This window comes from Camelus dromedarius, chromosome 32 (genome assembly GCF_036321535.1).
Source record: "Camelus dromedarius isolate mCamDro1 chromosome 32, mCamDro1.pat, whole genome shotgun sequence".
Taxonomy (NCBI): domain Eukaryota; kingdom Metazoa; phylum Chordata; class Mammalia; order Artiodactyla; family Camelidae; genus Camelus; species Camelus dromedarius.
Genome location: NC_087467.1, coordinates 7,824,575 through 7,836,653, shown reverse-complemented (window position 1 = coordinate 7,836,653; position 12,079 = coordinate 7,824,575). Strand labels below are relative to the sequence as shown.

General features: G+C 37.6%; 1 protein-coding gene across 9 annotated transcripts in view; it reads right to left on the bottom strand.

Moving 5' to 3' along the window:
• Positions 1-12,079, bottom strand: part of NOL4 (nucleolar protein 4) — a 239,867-nt gene that overhangs the window by 124,779 nt on the left and 103,009 nt on the right. Inside the window, exon 1 of one of the 9 annotated variants that reach the window (XM_031438992.2) lies at positions 6,023-6,129. The exons of the other annotated variants lie outside the window; for them this stretch is intronic. The gene's annotated coding sequence lies outside the window, so the exon portion shown is untranslated. Of the gene's footprint in view, positions 1-6,022; positions 6,130-12,079 lie in introns of those variants that run through there. 9 annotated transcript variants of the gene reach the window in all.

Below are 12,079 nucleotides of genomic sequence, written 5' to 3'. Positions count from 1 at the left end.
AAGACTCACAAACAGAGGAAAGAATGAAAGGCAAAGAAGACTCCAGATATTCTACTTGGCAGATGGTAGAGAAGCAAATGTCTCCTTCCTGAAATGGGTAATAGTCATCCCTTGGGAGCTTATTAGCTACAGTTAAAAAAAAAAAAAATTATCACCTTTAAATTCCCTACGTGTTTAAAGCAGTTTCTAGAGAGAGGATATTCATGTGCAGCATTCTCTAATAAAGTCATAGTTTCTGGGATTTTTCTAAATTCCAAAACTGCTTTCCAACTGTTAAAAAAATCATTATATGTAATTTTTTGTTTTTCTTATTTTTTCAACTATGTGGGGTGACCATTACTAGACAAGGTTGGAAGATATTGACAGCATCCATCCAAGTTAATTTCTTATTCTCCTTTTAAAATCTACCTTAGGTTTATTCCACAAATCACTGTATTCTCTACAGTATAAAGAGGATTGCTGTTCACAGGGCTAAACTTTACAGCCCTAGAGTTGGCTTTTACTAAAAGGTATGAGGTATCAGAGCTCTGCCACAGATAAAGTAATGGCCTTCAAAGAGTTTTTTGCTGCATGAAGTTTGTTGTGTGATTTAAAAACACAGAAACAGGTGGTAGGATAAAATGATACACACACAGGCATTCTGACCCACAGACTCCTTTGAAGACCTGATTAGAAGCTCTGCCCTTTCCTTTTTCTGGCTCTGATTTTCTTACTCTTCTCTACAATCCATTCAAAGAAACCAATGAATAAAGTCAACACAGAGGAAGAGGCAAGCTCCCTCGCCACAAACGGTGCCCTCAGTTTTACAAATGAAAACTCTCAAGACCTCCCTCTCACCAAGCCCCATTCCCTCTGTAAGCAACAAGAAAATTGTGCCAGAAAACATGATTATATTTTCTAAAGTTTAGAGGGACATCTCCACCATTTCATATTCCAGTTGGTATGAACCCCAAAGGATTCACATGGAGGATCAAATGTTGGAAAAGCTGTCCGTGGATCTTTAACAAAAAATCTCCCAAACTTTCAGGCAAAGTAACAGGAGATGTAGTGTTTCTGTGATCTTGAGTGACTATTATCATTTATTAACACCTAATGTGGTATAAGCGTCTTTACATTAGTTACTGCCTTTAATTCCCCCAAATAATCCCAAGAAATAGTTATTATACACAATTGGACCAGACTGTGCCCAACAGTCTGCTTACTTACAACACAGGGCTTCTGTGTACATAGAAACTGAAGGCAAGACAATAAAAGTAATTGTTTCCTTATCATTAGCTTTCCACAGAGCATCCAAAAATGAGTTTCTATGATGCCTCATTTAAGAAATGAAAATGTGAGACCAAGAGTGAGCTGGAATAGTCCTCTGCTATTCGTTACAGGACTGAAGAAATATTCCTTGACCTTTCTAAGCTGAAGTTTCCTTATTCATAAACCTGGGACATGACAGTAATTTTAAGTGTCTGGCTGTATCGTGATAATTAAATGAGCTCATGTGTATAAACAGGTGCATTGTGTAAGGATAAAAGAATGAATTTTCTTTGAGGAGAGAAGCTAATGTTTCCCTGCCACCCCTCCTTAGGGCATCTTCTTGAAGACACACAGGTGTGAGAAGAGGATCAACCTTTAGATTTTTCAGTACAAGTCTGGGACTTCTGACCCTTCCACCTGTAAATGCACACCTCCAGAATTAGCCCAGGACTTTCTCTCACAAGACAAACAGGACATTAAACAGATGCATCTATTCAAATAGGTCTTTACCTTTCAAATAGATAAAGAAGTTGGAATTGTTTTTTATTCTGCTTTACCATGTACATATGTGTGAAATGCTCTGCAGTCATTTTCATGGCACCTTACAGCCTTACTCTACAACAGACCGTGTTTTCTCTCTTTCTTCTATATAGGAATAGAGGGCCCTTTGGGGGCACAGGATTGTTTTTATTTCCCCAAGAATTATAAACTGTAAAGTACCAAAACTGTTCATTGTTGAGATTGTTATTATAATATTACAACTATTATTATTTCAGGACAACAGTAACAGAAAATTCGGCCAGTAGTCCAGATAAAAAAAGACAATACAAAATACTTCTGTCCCTAGGCTAATGGGGTAAGTCCGACAGAGGTGATTTTTCTCAAAAAAATTCAGCTGAATATATACTTTTTCCCCCTTTGTACTGAATTTATTTTTATCATATATTAATGCCAAGAGCAGAATATAAAAGTTTCGCAGTTAAAAATTGCTAAATTTTAGAGTTGTCAGAAATGAAAGTTCAACTTCTTTTTGATCACACCAAAAAGTAGTACTTCAAAAGGAAAATACATGTCACATACTCACATACTCTAATTGCTATATACACATATTAAAGAGGAGGCAAAATATAGAGAGTAGTGAAATAAATGCTAAGATGCTATGAAATTTCATGCAATAATGTGACCTCTTAAAATAAACTACATTATGAGTAGATTATCTACTCTAATTAAATGCAGTGTTTGTTTTTCAGGCTCAAATATCAAACAAGATGTTTAAAATCAAACTCCTAGCTGCCTCCATTACCACCACCAGTCTTCTCACAAACCCCCTCTTCCTACTGACTTCCCTATGTCTAGTAATGGTACCCATGGGTTCCCGGTTTGAAGGTTCTTTAATGCTACCCAGTCATTGGCCAAGTCTACCCTCTGCTTGTCTTAGCACGCTGCTCACCACAAGATATTGTTTTTCAATCTTTCAGCCATTCCCACCAGACTGTTTTTAGGAATGCCTGAACTTTAGCATTTTGCTCTGTCATTCTTACCATCTGTCTTGTCGCCTGTCACTTGGCAAAGGTCAAATAAATCTTGGTTGTATAAGTTAACACATGACATTCCATAGACTAGATGTCTAGAGTGTCTTCCTCATCTCTTCCCTACTTGTCATTCTCGGGGCTTCTCTGCTAGCTTAGGCTCTCAATCCTATTCCCTTCCCCTAACTACTGCCCACACCGTTTATCCACCCTGCTCCTCATTTGTAGGATACGTCTTCACAGAGTACAGCTCCTATTTTTCACTCCTGGTTCATAAACGCTCATTGGCCTCCATCTGCCCTCAAGAGTATATATCATCAAAAGCACAAAGCCCAGACTGACCTTCTGCCCTTTCTACAACCTAATTTCCACAACTGCCCCAGCCATCTTCCCCATTCAACATACTACCCATTTGCTTCCAGGCCACCCTAAGAAATCATAAATTTAGCATCTAACATATATGTCCTGAGACATATTACATAAAACTTAAAGGATATGGAGAGAAGCTTTTTACATCAGCATAAATCCCAAAATTAAAAAAAAAAGGAACTGTTGCTCTATTACAGTTCTCTCAAGAGGCCTTTCACCCAACAATGTGTCCTAGACTCTAATCTTACATAAATAGTCAAATGGAATCTTAATTTGATTTTTAAAAGCAAATATGAAAAGCGTTTATATCACAGTATTCCCCTTTGTGCTGAAGATTTTTATTTTCAATACCTATTATAATACACATATCAATCATCAACCATACTGGTTGCTTTTGGAAGTTACCCTCAGTTTACACAATAACTGACCATCATGAAATCATGCATTAATGTCTCCTGGGTGGGTTTGTTTGTTGATTTCTCCAGTAGACACTTATCTTGGCATTTCCCTGTGCCGTTGTTTCCTCTTTTTCTTTTCTGTGTTCTGGTTTCCATGCAAAAGCTCAGAGCATTTCCAGATCATCTTCCAACCCTACAGCAAAGTCGGAAAGACTTTGATGTCCTAAAGACTTTTATCCTTAAACTGACTTCTGGACTTTCCAGATGACATTCCAAACCTCTGAGACACGTTCAAAAATGGAACAACTTGCTCTTTTAAAACTTCCTGAAGCAATGCCTATCAAGGGACAATTAGGCTTGGGAGGGTGACATGTTCCCTCTCCAAGCAAGACCTTGACAGAGTGGGAGGAGCCCAAACCAAACTTGTCTCAGAGATGTTACAAATCTGAGTCTTCAACGCACAGCATTGGGCTCTAGTTCAGTCACTACTGTATTTCCTAATAATAATAAGGTAATGGAATTATAATTAAGAAGACAGGTAATGGAAAAAAAATCTAAGTGATATAACAAGTTTTCGTTGTTTTTTCTTTACACTGGTTTAAGAACATCTCTCAAAAACTTTGGTTAAGGTAGTGAATGAACTAAATCCTTGACTTTAATGACTTTCCAATTATTATTCAGCTATATATTTGTGCACTTTATTCTGTTACCTCAGTAAATGGTGCCCATATTTTCTTAGCCACCCTTTTTTTTTCCCAGTTCTGTTCTATTCATTCTGAGCTTAGCATCATATAGTAGACCTGAAGTTTCTCTCTTTTTAACGTAAGGTTCATTGGTGTCTTCAGTTTTGCTCAAAGTCTATGAAGAAGGCTAAGTTACTCTAGTTTGTTTTCTGCAGGGGTGAGGTTGGGGGCTGGGGAGAAACAGATTTGCTTTTCCTCTTAGTGATTTTTAAGAATCCTACCCTCAACTATAGATTGAAATCACTGAAAAGAGGTTGTTGGAATAATCTGCAATCATTTGCTCAAAGGGCTCCTGACTTCCTGCTTTGTCTCCATTTTCTTATTAGCACCAGGCTCCTCCATAGTTACAGCTCGCATGCTATTAAGCCAAGTATGACCCTTACGGTTTTGTGTGTATTTCCTGACAAACAAAGAGAATAATTTTATGCCATCTTTTAATACAATTGTTCCTCTAAATCTAACACGTGTGGTCTATCATAGCAGTAAGTTTAAGAGAAAAAGGTGCCCTGCTTTTTTACACCAACACCCAAATCTCTTTCATTCTGATAAAGCAGCACATTTCAAATGGCAATTCAATATTTTTACGATAATGGCTCTGTTTAGCATAGACTGTGATGTTAGTTGTAGTGTGGTAATACATTAGTAGCCTAGGATTTGGTACACGGGAAACACAACTCAGTTTCTAGATACACGCTATCCATATAGGGTCAGAATCAAACGACTGAAAAACATGATGAATGCTGCATGAGACAATTTTTACCCTGAATACTTTAAATAAAAACATACATACTTTGAGGGTAACACACACTGATAGTCAAAACCACACAGTTTACATATTAGTAATATAGTACATAAAATCTACATATTCCTAAAAAATTTTTTTTTAATTTCTGGATGTGGATTAAAGTGTACTTTGAATTAAGTTTTCGAAAGACTAGACATCTCCACAATAGCTATCAATATCAAACATTTAAATCCATAACAAGGTTTCCCAGCTCTTCAGCTAAAAGCCACACAATCCTTAGTAATTGCATTAAAAAATGTTCAAATAGAAACCAATGGGGGGGGGACTAAACAAACCCACACAGACAGCCCCCCACAACAAAATCCATTTGAAACAAGCAACAGAAAATCTTGAAAGCTTTACACATTGCATATGTTTTATGCTGAGAAGTCAAAGTAACACCACCAAATCAGAGGAGCTAAATACATTAATTTTCCCCAAAGAATCCCTTTTTATAATTTTATAACTACCTTAAAAGAACTCTACTACTTGTATGCTTCTTAAAAGACTTTTTAAAAATACATGCATAATTGGAAAAGAACAGTTGCAACCCTAAAATGAAATCTCACCACTTTTGATGTTGAAGAAACACACCTGCTTACACATATAGATTTGTTTCATGAGTTTTTTTTTCTTTCTATAAAATCTGAAATTTAAATGCACAAAAATCGAGGGTAAATAAATTCAGTGCTCAAAGCATATAACACATTTTTGGTTTTGCTTATCTAATTTTGACGCGCTCCCAGGATTTTAGATGGGCGTTTCAAAAGTATCTAAAATTTTCCCTCAAGTTCCTGAGGTGGTCAACCCTTTAAATACCACCTAAACTAGGAAAACATTGGCAGTCTCTGAGTCCCCTGCTGTCATTCCACTGCTGCATGGGACGGTCTTCAACAAGACTTAGACAAACCTCATTCATCAGTATTCTACTCTGGAGGAGCTGACACTTACTGTGAATTCTGCTCTTCAACTTAAATATCAGTGTCTGTGGCAGGCCAATTCTACCATGGCAGAGACAGCATCCCTCAGGCGAGGTCCAACCTTTCTCTCCAAGTGCACCCAGGGATTAGTCTGACTTCCCCTAAATTCTCTCCTCTGCACAGTAAGAGCTAATCTTTCCTGTATGAAGCAGGAGATGGTGTTGCTATGACAACAGAGCACATTCTAGCAGTGGGACTACGGAGATGAGCCTTCAAAGACCCAGGGAAACATGCACTCAATTTTCCTCCAGGGCTATGGGCTCCTTCCTTCAGGATTTAATCCCCCAACAAGTTTACTGACAGACTGGGTTGTTGATTATCTATGCATTTTGCTACAGGGAGATCACTAGTTAAGAACATGGCTGGAAGATCACAAGAATCTTTACTAAAAGTGCCATTCTCAGTTATACTAAATTTCCCATTTTAAATGCTCTGCATAGCTGTTTTAAAACACTACCCTCTCTTAAATTTAAAGCATTCTGCTTACTCTAAGTTTTTCTAAAATGATATTAATGTGTTAAGAACGGCATTATCAAGGGGAAAGCTTTATCTTTTTTCCCCTCGTTTGTATATCATCGCCATTGTATCAACTTGAAGGTTAGATACACACACACACACGTCCATTTTCTCTCTCCAGCATCAATGTCTGGAGCCTTGAGGTTTCACAGTGGGGGAGGGGATATGCTAACATAAGCAAATCCTCGCAGCCACATTTTGCATACATATATTAGCCAGAGAATCATCACAATAAGCATTCATCATTTAGAAAAATAATCATCAGTGCAATTTAAGTGCCTTTGCAACAGCAAAAGAGAGCTAGTATTAGGTCATACTGTGCGAGGGCAGATTTTATACATTCTTTTCAAACACAGCAGTCATATTTTTGGAAAATAATTAACATATACATTATTACATATTTTAAATAGTCATTAAGGCATTTTAATTGCCCTAATTGTGTCCTATTGGGACCATTCATTTTTCTTCAGAAACATTCCTGTGCTTCAAACACATCCATTTCTTTCTTTGGAAGGAAAGGACACAGAGCTAGGAAAGTTTTCCCCTCTCAGCAGCCGAGGTTCAGTTCACTAAACCACCGTGACTGAAGATGTCACCCGGGGAGTCATCCAAACTGTCCTTTTGACTCCTCGATTTCCCCATTATCATTTCCGCATCTCAGTCCTTTCTATCCGGAGCAGCAATTACTAAGCGCCACCCCTCCCCCACACGAAGCTGTGATGACTCCCCTTTGCGGCTGAAGCATCTCCTCTTTCCCAAGAGGGAGAACAGGACCTTATGGATGCTGCTGTCACTCAGAGGTGAGGGGATCTACAGGTTAGACGAATTCAATGTCCTGCTGGTCTTCTAGGAAAATCACCGCGCTAGCTTTGGTTATTTCTCATTTATCACCCAAATGCGTATGACATGCTTTAAGATTTTAACTAGAACATCAATACTGCAAATAATGCATGTATTTATATTAGTAATTCATATAAAACGGACAAGGCATTTTAAAACTCATTTTGATTTGCGTTTTTGATTTCTATCACAGTAAGAAATAGCAGTGAAATTTGTTTAGTGCGTGCCTTGGGATGTATCTCCAGGACACATATGTACTCACTTCGCAGGTATTCCCCCAGGATCTTATTCCCAGAGCTTGTAGTGAAGATATATTTTCATAATTCAAAAAAAAAATGGCACCTGTTTTCATTATGTTCAATTATTACCTAATTAGTAAAAGGCTATTTTTTTTCCTTTTTCACTCTCATCTTCAGATAAACTGGATAAAATGCCAAAACATGTAAACAACATATGGTTTACTTTCAAAATCAACCAACCAGAATTACTTACTGCTAAAGAATCTCTTAGCTAAAAAAATACGTTGAAGAAATAACTTCCTGCTCTAATAGCTAATGTTTACCATCTGCTATTCCTTTAAGACAAACTACCTGGAAATCAATCACGTTATATATTTCCCAGCTCCCCTGCCTCACCAAAGACAATATTATTTATTTTTAAGTTTTTGAGGCAGGTCCTGCTGAAAGTGTCACAACTGAGATTTGAATTTTGAAAGTGAGTTATAACCAAGTAAGGTTATATGAATGCTAGCAACCGCTACTGTTAAAAATTTAAGTTTATCATTATCTCCAACGGATTCTTTTTTTTGAGCCCTTGTTTTTCCACATAATAATCAGTCTGTCTATTAAACTCTAACAATATATTTGTCTTAGAGGCAGAGTAGGGGAGAGAATGGTCTTCTGACAACTCGTTTTGAAAATGAAACCCAAGGAAGTTCTAAGGAAAGAGGCTGAAACAATGGTGCCCACAGCGAGGGGATCAAAGGGTGGGTCAAATCCGTTTTTTTCTAAAGAGACCCCTTTTGTAGAAAGGCTTCAATACAGCCCCTAGACTTTAGCTGGACACTGAGCACAGACTCCAATGACCAATTACGTGACCAATCTCTCTGTGCCTCAGTTTCCTCGCTTTCAAAATGGGAAAAACAACAGCACAATGGTACTTATCTCATGGAACCCTTATAAAAATTCAAAAAGTGAATATAAATAAAGTTCTCACAGGAGTTGCTAGCATAGAGAAGATGCTACTTAAATGTTAGGTATTATTTAGGATTTGGAAGACAGGGACTAAATGCTATTCATTCCTATTCCCCCATTCCTAACACAATGTCTGCTATAGGATATGGACTCAATAAATGTACAAAAGTATTTTTCATATCACTTATATGACTCTAATATACAATAACGCACAGGGACCACATAATAACTAAGAATTCTAAAATGTATCAGAAGAGAAATATAAATCTGTCTATATAATTATTATAAGTTGATAAAGTTTAATAAAGACAGACGTATTCCGGGAATAAAGTTGCAAGTATGTCGCATTCTTGCATACTAATTCTATTTTAAGAACTAAATGCTAGACATTAGCTACAGATTTCAATGAGCAGAATCGTCTTTGAATATGCACAACATGATCCCTTTTGGTTTTAAAAGAAAATGAGTTTCCACGTATTTACAAAACTATTCAGCACCTGCTTTAGTGAAGATTTTATTCTGGGGGCTGGGATGCTAAGACTTAGATCTCTCCGAGCTCACAATATAATGTAGGAGACAGACATCTACTCAACACAGACTCTGTCTGCCAGGCACAGTTCTAGGTGCCGGAAATCCAACAACAAGCCACACAGAGAGAAATGCCTACACTCAGGAAGTCCACCCCCGCTGTGTGTGTGGGGGGGTGCCTGTGGCAAGAGTATGTTCGTCTTCCTACTGGAGAGGAAAATAAAGCCAGGTTGGGTGAGGGGAAGTACAGTGGACACAGGGACAAGATCATAATCATACACGTATCACACAAGTGGATAAGCACCATAAAAGGGCCACAGCGGACCACGGGCAGTTATGAGAGGGACTGGCTAACTCTTCCCTAAGGAATCTGAGGAAGTTTCAAAGGGGGAGTGGTCAAATTCCAACCAGGAAATTTTAAAATAAATATATCAAAGTTCTTGTTTGCCTATCAATAATATTTTTTTTCCACATCATCTATATGAAATTAATACCTGATACAACAATGTGAATAAAAATACTAAAATATGTCAGAAGCCAAATATAAATCTTCCTACTATTATAGGTTTACAATGTTCAAAAATAATTGCTGTCAGTTAAAAAATATGTTATTCTAGCAGCTGAAATAATATATAGTTGATCCATAAAAATAATTTCCCGTTTTTTTTTAATTTCCCCTTATTTTGAAAACTATTGTCTTATTTTCCAAAGGTAAAAAAATAACCGAAGAAATGTAATTGTAACTCTATTTCACTTTGTACAGCAAAATAAATTCCAGATGGGCCAAAGACTTAAATTTTTTAAAAGAATCAAGTAAAAGTATGGGAAGAAATTGATGTTAAAAACAATAAACATAGAAGAAAACAAATGCCAAAATATCTGTCAGATAAATGATACCCTGTTTGATCCAGTAATCTATAGACACCCGCACCCATTTATTAAACAATCATTCACTCAGCAGCAATCATAGGTCAGGTAAAGGGAATACAAAGAAAAATAAGATAGCCTGCCGTCTAGGAGTTTGTGATCTAGCAGTAGAGACAGGTGCATAAGCCTTTACCACTCAGGGTGATGATGATGATGATAAAACTATCCTCAGAATGTCATCGGAGGACCTAGGAGAGAACTCTGTCCTGGTACAAGGAGGTAGAGCTATGGAGTCATGTAAGGAGCAGGAATACAGCCATAATGAATCTTAGACTGGAGCAGGCCAATGCTACCTCTGAAAATAACCAGAAAAGCTAATTGTAAAAAATGTATACTTGAAATCTGTGTAAAGGCATCCAACAGAAACAGACATCCAGAATTTGAGAGCCCGAGACCCCCAAGAGAAGGAAATTAGAGGACTGTGAACCAACCTTCTCTAAGCAACTTTACCCCTGAAGACAAATGCTGATTTCATGTGGAGAGAGAGACTGATAATATGAGCATATATGGCTAAGAGGCAGAGAAGAGCGTAGAACTCTTGGAAATTTCTTAGTGCTATAGAAAAGGGGGGAATTCAGATTTTAAAAGGTAGCCAGGGTTCGGAGCCAAGTGCCCAGGGAGAGGGTGGGAGCATGAAGTGAGACCACGACTCATGGTTTTGCCCTTAAGACTCTTGCCTGTTCTTGAGCTGCACAGACCAAAAGGCAAAGAAGAGAGGTGGAAAAATGCTAAAAAAACCAAAACAAAAAAAACAAAAAAAACCAAAAAAAAACAGAGCAATGTTTACTGTGGTTCCAGTTCTGGACTGAAAAGACAAGACCTGTAAGGAGGACGGGATTTTGTTAATAATCCAGGCTCTCTGTTGGACCTCTGGAAGGTGTGGCCCCAGGAGTGGAGGAAAAACAGATGCAGAAGGAAGTTTATTATAAGAACTGAAACCCAGCATCAAATCACTCAATAGCTGATCAGATTCAGATGACCTCTGTGTCCTCATCTGTCCTCAGGAAATAAGGGGAACTCTCCCCAAGCCAGACAACCTTTCTGAGACCCTCTACTATTTTTCATACACAATACCTAGAATTTAATTTTAAAAATTGCAAGGCCTGCCAAGAAACAGAATCAATGGGGGTAGAAATTATATAAAAACAGACAGTAGAAAGAAACACAGATAACCCAGTCGTTGGTGTCAGAAACAAATCTTAAAACCACCACGATTATTCTTATATTTAAGGAAATGGATGAAAAGAGGTGAGATTTCACCAGAGTCGGAATTTATAAAACAGAATCAAAAGGAAATTTGAGAATTTTTAAACATGAGATAATTGAAATCATGGCATTTATGATTGGCTTTACAGCTGATAACAGTTGGAGAGAAAAGAAGAGAGAATCAGTGAATTGGAATATAGATCAGCGGAGGATACCCAGATGGCAACACTGAGTTGAGTGCATGACAAATAGAGAAAAGAGAATGAGGAACATGTAGGAAACAGGAAAATGATAGTATGGTTGATGTGCTGGTAAATAACAACTAGTTCTCCAAAAAGAGTATACATGTATTACATATTTCACTGATAGAAAAATGTGTAACATACAACTTACACATAATAATAAATATACACAGTATTTTCTATTGTAAATTCCATACAGCAAAGTGATTCCCTCAGAAAACTTGGCTTCCCATCAATTTCAGGATGAAGGTCAACCCCCTCATCATAGCCCAACACACGCTAGAAATCACCTTGTGTATTTACAACATACCTGTATGTACACTAGTACACGCCAGATGCTTGACAGAATTTAATCCTCACAGCAGCTCTCTGAGATAGAATATCCTCATTTTATAACATACCTCTGGACCACAGCCTTGGCTTCCTCTTCAGGCTTCTTTCTTAACATTTAGCAAAAGGGGCTGGACTCTCATCTCCTATGAAGTTACTGGAAGTTCTTAGAACACAACAAGCTCTCCTCTGACACCATGTCTTTTGCATGTCTCATGCTCACTCTCTCTCTCTGCCTGGTGTACC